Source organism: Equus przewalskii, chromosome 26 (genome assembly GCF_037783145.1).
Source record: "Equus przewalskii isolate Varuska chromosome 26, EquPr2, whole genome shotgun sequence".
Lineage (NCBI taxonomy): Eukaryota > Metazoa > Chordata > Mammalia > Perissodactyla > Equidae > Equus > Equus przewalskii.
The window spans coordinates 26,404,084-26,416,101 of NC_091856.1; positions in this window are offsets into that span (position 1 = coordinate 26,404,084).

A 12,018-nucleotide genomic window follows, 5' to 3' on the forward strand; every position below is an offset into this window, starting at 1 on the left:
GCCATGCTGAGGTGGCATCCCACATACTACAACTAGAAGGACCCACAACTAAAAATATACAACTATGTACTGGGGGGCTTTGGGGAGAAAAAGGAAAAATAAAATCTTTAAAAGAACTCTGCTCAAATGTGTCCTTTCAGAAAGATCTTCCATGATCACTCTTTCAAAAATACTACATTCCCTGTCACACTCTGTTCACTTTCTATACATTTTTTTCAATATCCCGTGTGACTTCTAGACATATTACATATTTATTTGTTAAATAAATATGTATTTATGTTTGTCTTTTCTCACTAAAACTCAAACTCTGAGAGTCCGGGGGCTTTATTTTATTTACTGCTGTGTCGCTAGAACTTAAATCAGTGTGTCGGCACTACCAGGAGTTCAGGAAATATTTATTGGATGAATGAATAAATGAAAAAATGAAAATAATACTCACGGTTCTGGGAAGAGCTGGAATTTGATGAATGTTTTACTTTAAGTTCCTCACGGATTTTCACATGCAAAAGAATAAAAATTTACCCTAATCTTACACACACACAGAAAATCAACTCAAAATGGATTAAAGATTTAACTGTAAGACCTGAAGCCATAAAACTCCTAGAAGAAAACATCTAGAAAAGTATCCTTGACCTTGGTTTTGGCAATGATTTTTTTAGAGTGACACCAAAAGCACAAACAACAAAAGCAAAAATAAACAAGTGGCATTATATCAAACTAAAAAGCTTCTGCATAGCAAAGGAAACCATCCACAAAATGAAAAGGCAACTTATAGAATGGGAGAAATATTTGAAAACCATATACCCCGAATTAACCCTGATGACGGGTTAATATCCAAAATATATGAGGAACTCATACAACCTAACAGCAAAAAAAAAAAAAAAAAAAAAAACCCAAATAACTTGATTAAAAAATGGGCAAAGATTTTGAGTAGACATTTTTCCAAAGAAGACATACAAATGGCCAATAGATACATGAAAAGGTGCTCAACATCACTAACAATTAGGGAAACACAAATCAAAACAATGATTTATCACCACATGCCTGTTAGGATGGCTATTATTATTCTTCAAATTATTTTTTTTTAAGAGAATGATTTTGGTGAATACATGGATGAAAGGATATCTGGTACTCTGTTGGTAGGAATGCAAGTTGTTACAACCATTATGAAAAACAGTATGGAAATTCCTCAAAAAGCTAAAAATAAAACTACCATAAGATCCACAAATCCCATTCTTGATTTATCTAAAGGAAATGAAACCAGGGTCTCAAATAGATACCAGTACTCCCAATGTTCATTGCAGTATTATTCACAATAGCCAAGATATGGAAACAACTAAATGTCCATTGACAGATGAATGGATAAAGAAAATGTGGTCTATGCAGACAGTGGAATATTATCGAGCCTTAAAATAGAAAGAAATTCTAACCTTTGCAACAACATGGATGGATAAGGACATCATGCTAAGTGAAATTAGCTAGACACAGAAAAAAAAGATTCTGCATGCTCTCACATACATGTTTACTCCTTCAAAGAGTCAAACTCAGAGAAGAACAGCAGAATGGTGGCTCCCGGGGGTTGAAGGGAGGTAGATGTGGGAAGTGATTGTCAAAGGATACCACGTTTCAGTTATTCAAAGTATCTAAGTTCTGGAGATCCACTATACAGCATAGTGCCTATAGTTAAAAGTACTATATTGTATACTTAAAATTTGCTAACAGGGTAGATCTTATAATAAGTGTTCCTACTTATTAAATAATAATAATAATTATTATTATTTATATATATATTTTATATATATAATTTTATATATATCTGTTTTATACGCCACTGTATTTCCAGAACATAGCACAATTCCTGACACATAATAAGCTTTCTAGAAATATTTGTAAACTAATTAACTGATTGGAGCCATCAGATATTAATAGGTGTGTTTACTGATCTTGAGGGATATGCAGTCTAATGGGAGGCAGCTTAAACTAATAATGTGCTTTTTAAGATTTAATCTAATAAGAAGTAGTTCATATTTTGGGAATAAGACTTATTTAAGAGTTGTCATTCAGCATATAATTGTCAAGTCTTTGAGGTAGGATCATGAAAAAGCAATAGAGTGGCAGATTAAGAGGATTGAGTAAAACAGGAGTTAGACAGCCTCATGAGATGTTTCAAAAGTGGATTCTGTCTCTGACTAGCTGTGTTACACAGGGCACATCACTTCACCTCCCTGAGCTCAGACTCCTCATCTCTAAAGTCGAGAAAATAAGACCACCAGTCTCATGAAGGTGAGACGATAACTAAATGAGATATTACATTTGCTTCATTTATCTGAGTGCCTAGCACAGAGCAAGCACTCACTAAATTATTAATTTGTGGCTTTTTAAGTTAATATATAAGCAGTAAGACAAAGAGATTGAGCTAGTGTTTAGAATGGAAGTCCAAAGTGTTAAAAGAGGACAGAAGTCAGACCCACTCGAACTGATGGTCATCAAGCAAAGTGTCCTTTAAGAGGCTGACTTCAAGCTTTTCTGTTTACATAGAGTAGATGAAGGGAAGTATAAGCAATAGCATGAAAGTATAAATTAATGAGGGTTAAATGAGTCATAAGGAATGGGATCTTCTTGAGTGATGGTCATACTGGGAGAAGGAGAACTTGGGCCCTAACTTGAGAATTCTGCCTTACACACAAAGTGAGATGCCCAAATCATCAGGAACTCAGGATTCATAAAACATAAAATATATTCACCCAGTGGTTTTGATACTGAACCTGAAGTGAGTTCACTCACCCATTTTGCAGCAAGCCAATCTCTGACACCGGGTGTAGTGGAAAAAAGTAGGAATTTTATTATTGCACAGCACTGAGAAAGGAGAGAGGGCAGCAAATGGCAGCTTTTCCCCGAAAAGCTAAAAGGAAGGGTTTTTATTTGGGATTTTAGGTAGGGGAGCAGGAGCATATGGCCTTGTTGGTCCGAGCTTTTCCACCAGCCTGTCTTTGGCCTTGAGACTACTTGTAGAGAGGAGGGAGCCCATGACCTTGCTGGTCAGCAGCTTTCCCACCAGCCTGTATCTCCTTGCGGGGCAGAGATAGCAAATCCAGGTGCTTGTCCTTGGCAGTGTCTGTCTCCACGGATGATAGTGGATTCTGGAGCCAGGAAGCCAGGGAGTAAGTGGGGAATGAGTGTTTTGGTTTTAACCCCATATATGCTGGGTTTAATGTAGGGAAACTGATATCAGGGTCCTTATCAGTTTTCCTGAGTGGAAAAACAAAGGTCATACAACAGTATTTTATAAGTATACATGGGGATGCTAAAGACAGAAGAGCAAATTCTGGAGTCCAAAGTCTTACCTATTACTTTTTATATTCTGAAGTTTTGGGAACATTGTACAATTAGGGGCTGCTTCTAAGCCTAGGAGGTGAGAAAGTGACTGTGGGCATCATATTTTCTGGTCTTTTTAGTCCAGAGCCATGTAGACTCTGAACAAAATGTCCCCCAACCTTATACACTGTCTTTCAGTGTAAATAATAGAGTTCTGAGAACAATGGTCAGGAAGTTAGGGAGAGCCAGTCACTGCGTCACCTGAGCCAACTTCATCTGGGTGTTTTGGGTTTTTTTTTTTTTTTTTTGGCCTGAAGTTACTGGGTCAAGATGGTGGTTGACAGGAAAGAAGGAAAGCACTGATACTTCCCAGGGTCCTTGGGGAAGAAACTCTAAAACTTGAATGTGTTGGCGTTTGTTCTAACATTTCCTTCATCTGAACATCAGGGACTTCTTTCAGTCTCAACGGATGCTCCCCTGAGAGAGGGTGGAGTCTATGAGTGTCTATAGTCCCTTGAGCTTATAGAAGGCCCAGAGGAGGCAGGGAAGACAACTTTCAGATTCACGAGGATTGAAAGCTTTCTAGGATCAGGTGCCATCCCTGTGTGGTTTTCCTGGGCAGCCTATCTGTAACTAAGACAGGAATTTGGAAAAGAATTATAACAACACAAACAAGCACTTACCACCAACAGCAACAATTTTAGATCGGCATCAAGGATAGTATTGACATTATCACTCAAAAAAGTGTTTTTACGTTCTAAATGGGAGAGCAAACTACTGATCATCCTTCTGTGAATTAAGTACTGAAAATCCTTAATCAGAAGATAATTCTCCAGGTTGGCTCTCTGACCTTTCCAAGGAATTCTCTCTCCCTCGTGTTCTTTCTCCTTATCTCTCTTCTTTTCTGTCTCTCTCATTTATGTTTTCCCTGCATTACTTTCTCTTTACAGCAGAAGACAGAAAGGAGATTAAAAAGAATTCATTCTTCTGGGACTCTCTTCTCGACCTGAAGATCAGAAGCCACTCTTTGCCATGTTTCTCCCCATCTACCTCATCACAGTGATCGAGAACCTGCCCATCATCTTGGCCATCCACTCAGATATTCACCTCCAGACATCCATGTACTTTTTCCTGAGTGTCCTGTCCTTTGTTGACATTTTCTTTGTAACAATCATTATCCCCAAGATTCTGGTGAGCTTCTTATCAGAGACAAAGGCCATCTCTTATGATGAGCATCTGACCCAAAAAACAAAAGCCCAGGACCAGACGGCTTCTCTTGAGAATTCTACCAAACATTCAAAGAAAATTTAGTACCTATTATTCTCAAACTATTCTGAAAAATTGAAAAGATGGAACACTTCCTAACACATTCTATGAGGCCAAAATTACCCTGATACTAAAACCCGACAAAGACAACATGAAGAAGGAAAACTACAGGCCAATGTCACTGAAGAACTTAAGAGGCAAAAATCCTCAATGAAATATTGGCAAACCGAATACAGCAATACATTAAAAGAATCATAGATCACAATCAAGTGGGATTCATTCCAGGGATGCAGGGATGGTTCAACATCCACAAATCAATCAATGTGATAGACCATATGAACAAAATGAGGAATGAAAATCACATGATCATCTCAATAGATGCAGAGAAAGCATTTGACAAGATCCAACATGCATTTATGATAAAAGCTGCCAATAAAATAGGTATTAAAGGAAAGTACCTCAACATAATAAAGGCCATGTATGACCAATCCACAGACAACATCATACTTAATGGTGAGAAACTGAAAGCCATCCCCCTGCTAACGGAAACAAGACAAGCGTGCCCACTCTTGTCACTCCTATTCAACATAGTACTGGAGGTACTGGTCAGAGCAATTAGGCAAGAAAAAGAAATAAAAGAAATTCTAACTAGAAAGGAAGAATTGAAATTTTCTCTATTTGCAGATGATATGATTCTATATATAGAAAACCCTAAAGAATCCACCAGAAAACTACAGGAAATAATCAACAACTACAGCAAAGTTGCAAGGTACAAAATAAATTTTAAAAAATCAGTCACATTCCTATACACTAACAATGAACTAGAAGGAAAATAAATCAATAATACAATCCCATTTACAATCACAACAAAAAGAATAAAATACCTAGGAACAAACTTAACCAAACAAGTGAAAGACCTGCACACTTAAAACTATAAGTCACTGTTGAAAGAAATTGAGGAACACAAAGAAATGGAAAGATATTGTGTGTTCATGGGTCAGAAGAATAAACATAGTCAAAATATCCATACCACCTAAAGCAATCTACAGATTCAAAGCAGTCTCATTCAGAATCACAATGACATTCTTCACAGAAACAGAACAAAGAATCTAAAAATTTATATGGAACAAGACCCCAAATAACCAAAGCAATCCTGAGGAAAAAGAACAAAGCTGGGGCATCACAATCCCTGACTTCAAAACATACTACAAAGCTATAATAATCAAAACAGCATGGTACTGGCACAAAAACAGAGACATAGATCAATGTATCAGAATTGAAAGCACAGAAATAAAACCACACATCTGTGGACAGTTAATCTTTAACAAAGGAGCCAAGAACATACAATGGAGAAAGGAAAGTCTCTTCAATAAATGGTGTTGGGAAAACTGGACAGCCACATGCAAAAGAATGAAAGTAGACCATTATTTTGCACTATACAAAAAATTAACTCCAAATGTATTAAAGATTTGAATGTAAGAACTGGCACCTTAAAAATTCTAGAAGAAAATATAAGCAATACACTCTTTGACATTGGTCTTAACCACATTTTTTTGAATATTACGTCTACTTGAGTAAGGGAAACAAAAGAAAAAGTTAACAAATGGGACCACATCAGACTAAAAAGTTTCTACAAAGCAAAGGAAACCATCAACAAAATGGAATGACAACCCATCAACTTGGAGAAAATACTTGAAAATCGTTTATCAGACAAGGGGTTGATAGTCAAAGTATAAAATGAACTCACACAACTCTACCAAAAAACAAACAAAAAAAACAACCTGATCAAAAAATGGGCAGAGGATATGAACAGATATTTTTCAAAGGAAGATATACAGATGGCCAAGAAGCACCTGAAAAGATGCTCAGCATCACTAATAATTAGGGAAACACAACCAAAACTACAACGAGATATCACCTTACACCAGTCAGAATGGCTGTAATTACCAAGACCAAAACAACAAATGTTGGAGAGGATGTGGAGAAAAGGGAACACTCATACACTGCTTGTGGGAATGCAAACTGGTGCAGCCACTATGGAAAACAGTATGGAGATCTCTCAAAAAATTAAAAATAGAAATACCATATGACCCAGCTATCCCACTACTGGATATCTATCCAAACAACTCAAAGTCAACAATGCAAAGTAACATATATATCCCTATGTTCATTGCAGTACTATTCACAATAGCCAAGAGGTGAAAGCAATCCAAGTGCCCATTGACTGATGATTGGATAAAGAAGATGTGGTATGTATGTATGTATGTATATATATATATATATATATATATATATATATATATATATATATATATATATATACACACACACACACACACACACACACACAATAGAATGCTACTAAGCCATAAAAAATACAAAATCATCCCATTTGCAACAACATGGATGGACCTGGAGGCTATTATGGTAAGCAAAATAAGCCAGACTGAGAAAGACAAACACCATATGATATCACATATATGTGGAATATAAACAAACACATGGACAAAGATAATAGTTCAGTGGTTAACAGAGGAAGGAGAGTGGAGGGTGGGTACAGTGGGTGAAGGGAGGCACTTGTGTAGTGATAGACAAGAACTAATGTACAACTGAAATTTCACAATGATGTAAACTATTATGAATCTCAATTTTAAAAAAAATGAAAAAAGAAAGAAAAAATCCATTAACTCCTCTTCGCCTTTTTCTTTTAACAATCATTCTCATGTGTGTTATCATACATAAATTACAGGACTAAATGAGTCATGTGAAGTGCTTACACCAGTACTTGTGTCATAGTAAGCATTCAGTAAATACTGTTGTTTCTGTTGTTACTGTTACTTATCTGTTCCTTTCTTAATGCCTAATGTGATCAGATGGAAAACTTCGATTTAATCACAAGAAGATACATTAGAGTTGCCTCATCCAGAACTGGCTTTAAGTTATTTAAACATAACCATTTTAGGAACAGAAAGAATCATCAGTTAGCTCTCCAGAGTCCTCTTCATTAGGATTCTGAGCCCAAGGTCCAGAAAATGGTAAAGTGTTACTTTGTGTTTTTCCTTGGGCAGCATTTCCCTTAGCAACCTCATGGAAAGAGGTGGCTGGATCTTAGAGTGGGATGCAAATTTTCTTGAGTTCCCTGGTCATACTGCCTTCTCATAACTTCCATCATCTAGGGAGCTAGCATATAATTTTTACCATATATTTTTAATAAATTTAAAGATGCCAACTGATGTACACTACGTTGTCATGGTAACAGAAAGTTAACTAGCATAAATCAATCACCTGTAATTCTAACTGATGAGAATTAATGACCTCATTTTAAAAGTGAGGAAATTGAAGTTCAGATCAGTGAAGTGACTTGCCCAAAGTCACCAGGAGGTAAGTGGAAAATAGAATTCAAACTCAGAATTGACTAATTCTAAATCCTAAGTGCCTACCCAAACACCAAGAGGAGAAATGGGAGATGTCTGAGGCCAGAACTTAGCCTGGGTGAGGATATTAGCAAGGACAGCCCTGACCTTCCCCAGACTCTCTTTTTGGTTTCTATTCCAGAAGAGTTCTGAACCAGATGAGCCAATCTCCCTTTTGCTCTCAAGGGAGAGCATGCTCCTCTGACTAGACAGAGGATGGGTGTGCCTGGGCACTCTGTTTCTCTGACAACCGACTGTGTTAAGATGAGTTGTGGCCATGGTTACATTGAGACTGACTTGATGTGCTAAGAGGTTCCAGGCTTAATTCCCAATCAACCATTCACCAAGGAGAAGCCAAATATTATTTAATTAGGCCATAGAGAGCTTCCCTGAGTGGTTAATTGGCAGCAAAGACAAGGAGCCTGGAGGTTCTACAGCAAGCTCTCCCCAGAGCCTCATTAAGAAAGCTGAGATTGGACCTCTGAGGGAGCTTCTGCAAGACAGCGGCTCAGAAACTTTTCTGACACGATGTCATGAGTGAGGTCTTCTGGTTTTCCCCTGGGCTTCTCTCAAGGGGCCACATTCTGCTTTAATTGTAGAGAGGACAAAGGGGATGCCATAACTCAGGGGATTTACCTCCTCCCATCTGAGCCCAATCCTCTAAGGGCAGCATTGGAGGGAACTACTGAGGAACCAGTTTTAGAGGGAGAGGATTTTTAATCCAGTTCAAGCCAGGGCCTTTTCCCCTTATATTCTTGGAATAACATTATCCTTGAGAAATATGAATCCATTCCCCCATTCTTTTTGGTCTCCTAATTAAAGTCCTTTGTGATCTTCTCTAATTTATCTAAAGCAGTGGTTCTCAGCCTCCTTTGCACATTTAGCATCACCTGGGGAGATTTTAAAAACATCATGGTGCCCAGCACCACACTCCAGACCAATTAAATCAGAATCTCTGAGATGCGACCCTGGTATCAGCAGTTTTAAAGCTCCCAAGTGATTCCAGTGAACAGCCAAGGTTGAGAACCACTGTTCTCTTTAGAGGACCCCAGTTGGCTTGTGAAATTGGTTAAGAGGCACTGTTGTGGTTTTAGAGTTCAGCAAATTAATGACCTTTCCCCTCTGTCTCCTAGGTATTTTTTAATATATCATGAGTTTATTAAACAAAATTTCGTATGTCAATACTTGATGCTGAGAGAGGACACAAAGAAGCCACTAAATTAAAAATATTTTAATTCTATTTTCCCAGTCTTCCATCTATTTTCCATTTTTATTTCCTAAATACACAGATAACACATGAATACAGTCTAGCTGTGAAATTCAAACAGAAGTTATAAAATAAAAACTGAAAGCCCCTCCTGGGTCCCACCCACAAACCTGTTGGATATAGAAATATATATTTACATATGCAAATATAAAGATTAACAGCATTGAAATCACTCTATATAAATATATTATCTTTGGACTTGAATTTTCTTCTAACAAGATGTCTTGGAGATGGTTCTAAGTCATTACTATCTGAAATCTACACTATTGTTTTTAACTATTCCATGTATTTCAATAATATTTTATAATATGAAGCTACTGTTGATGAAAATAATCCATAACCAATCTATAAATGAAAATTTGGGAGAGTTTATTCTGAGCTGAAATCTGAGGACCATGGCCCAGGGCTTTTCTTCCCAAAGGAAGAAAGGGCACCGAAGAAGTGGGGTGCACAGAGTGGTTATATACCCCCAGAGAGGATGTTTCACATAGGATTGAAATGTCCCTTTTACGATAGTTGCGAGACTGCTCTGTCGGCACAGCGATTAATGAAAATAGCAGGTGGGTCTTCTGTCTCAGTGAACACAGCAGGGTAGCAGTCTATTGTCTCGAGTTGGGTGGTCACAGGTGAGCGCAGCAATCAGTTCCTAGCCTAAGGAAAGATGCTTATCTCTAAGGAAATGCCAGTGTGGGGGGAAGTTGCACCTTTATCTCAAGGGCTTTGTTCTTGCCATAGGAAACGTCTAAGCAGATATACAATGTGTGCTCAATAGCCACAGTCAGGCCCTTTTGGAAAAAACAAAGTCAGGCCGAATTAGGTTTATACCAAATGTCTTCCTCATATACTCCAATATATCCTATTGCTTGCCATTTTTATTTGTCACCATCATAAAACTATTTCTTTGTTCCCGAGCAGTTAGTTTTCATTTTCTCTTGTCTCTATGACAAACAATACAACTATGAACACCTTGAACATATACATTGATCAAATATATGTTATGCCTTTATATACATAAAAGTGGAATTTGATAGATACCATCAGTTGTCTCAAAAGGCTGTGTATGTTTTTGTGCCAACCTGCAGTGTGTTTGTTTTTTTTACAAAACTAAACATATGCTTCCCATATGATCCAGTACTCATGCTCATTGGAATTAAGCTAAAGGAGTTGAAAACTTATGTCCACAGAAAAACCTACATATGGATGTTTATAGCAGCTTTGTTCATAATTGTCAAAAGGTGGGAGTACCAAGATGTCCTTCAGTAAGTAAATTTATAAATACACTGTGGTACATCCAGACAATGGAATGATATTCAGAAAAAATGAAATGAGCTGTCAAGCCACGAAAAGACATGGAGGAACCTTAAATGCATACTATTAAAAGAAATAAGCCAGTCTGAGAAGGATGCATACTGTATGATTCCAACTATGTAACATTATGGAAAAGGCAAAACTGGAGACAAAAAGATCAATGATTGCCATGGGTAGCGGCGTAGAGGATGAATAGGCAGAACACAGGATTTTTAGGACAGTGAAAATACTCTAGATGATTTTATAATGATGGTTACATATCATTATACATTTGTCCAAATCCATAGAATGTACAACACCAAGAATGAACTCTAAGGTAAATTGTGGACTTTGGGACTTTTTGGGACTTATTATGTGTCAATGTAAGCTCATCCTTGGTAAAAAAAAAAAGTACCATTCTGGAGAGTGATGTTGGTAATAGGGAAGGCTATGCATGTGTGAGGGCAGGGGGTATATGGGAAATTTCTGTACCTTCCTCTCAATTTTATTGTAAACCTAAAACTGCTCAAAAAAATAAAGTCTATTAAAAAAGGAGGTCCCTTTCCCTCTAGCCAGTGCAAGGTAGTGGTAGGAGATCCAAAGAAAGGGAGAAGAATAAGATAAGGGTATTTATTCCACCAACTTACTTTCTGATTGTCTTTTTAGTTACCTGTCTAGATACTAAAGGCCACAGCTCCTGTCTGGCAACCCTCTCCATACAGCCAACTTTTTCAGGTTCTGAGAATGACTCCTAGTCTTTGTCCCTTCAGGCCTGGGTGTACAATGGCTCCTTGCTGTCGCTAGCCCAAGGTACTACATTGTCCCTTGACAATTTCCTTAAATTCTACCTCCACCTTTGAAAATAATCCATTTATCAACTTCTTCTCATTTGGAGTATTCCATCTCTTTCTTGCTAAAACTGACTGACATAAGGCAAAAGATACCAGAGGCAAATAGCCCTATTAGGGGTTGTGAGGTAATATAGGAAGTAAGAGGTGAAAAGTCCTGATCTAGGGTAGTGACAGTGGATACAGAGAGGGGACACAGATTTGAGCAATTGTGAGGAGAAAGTTTTGAGCACACTTAGTGATTAAATAAACAGGGAGAGGAAGGGTGTCAATAAGAGGGAGGAGTTAAAGGCTATTTCCCAGTTCCTGGCTTCCATGACCAGGTGGATGGCCTTATCATCATGGGAAAGGAAATAAGTTGGGTATGGAAGTTGTAATGGGTATATCCAGTAGCTAGCTATAAATATAAAGCTGTTGCTCAGAGAAGATTCCTTGAAAACGATTTGCGGGAAGTTAGAAAGACAGCATAAATAGGCTTAGTTTAGAAAAAGCAGCATACCCTGCCCCCATCTGTCCATCATCTGTCAGAAGTCCACTAAGCCTATCTATAGGACTGTCTGTAACCGACAAATTCAGATATCCAAGCTCTCCACTCTACCCTTTAGAAAATGGTCTTTTTGTG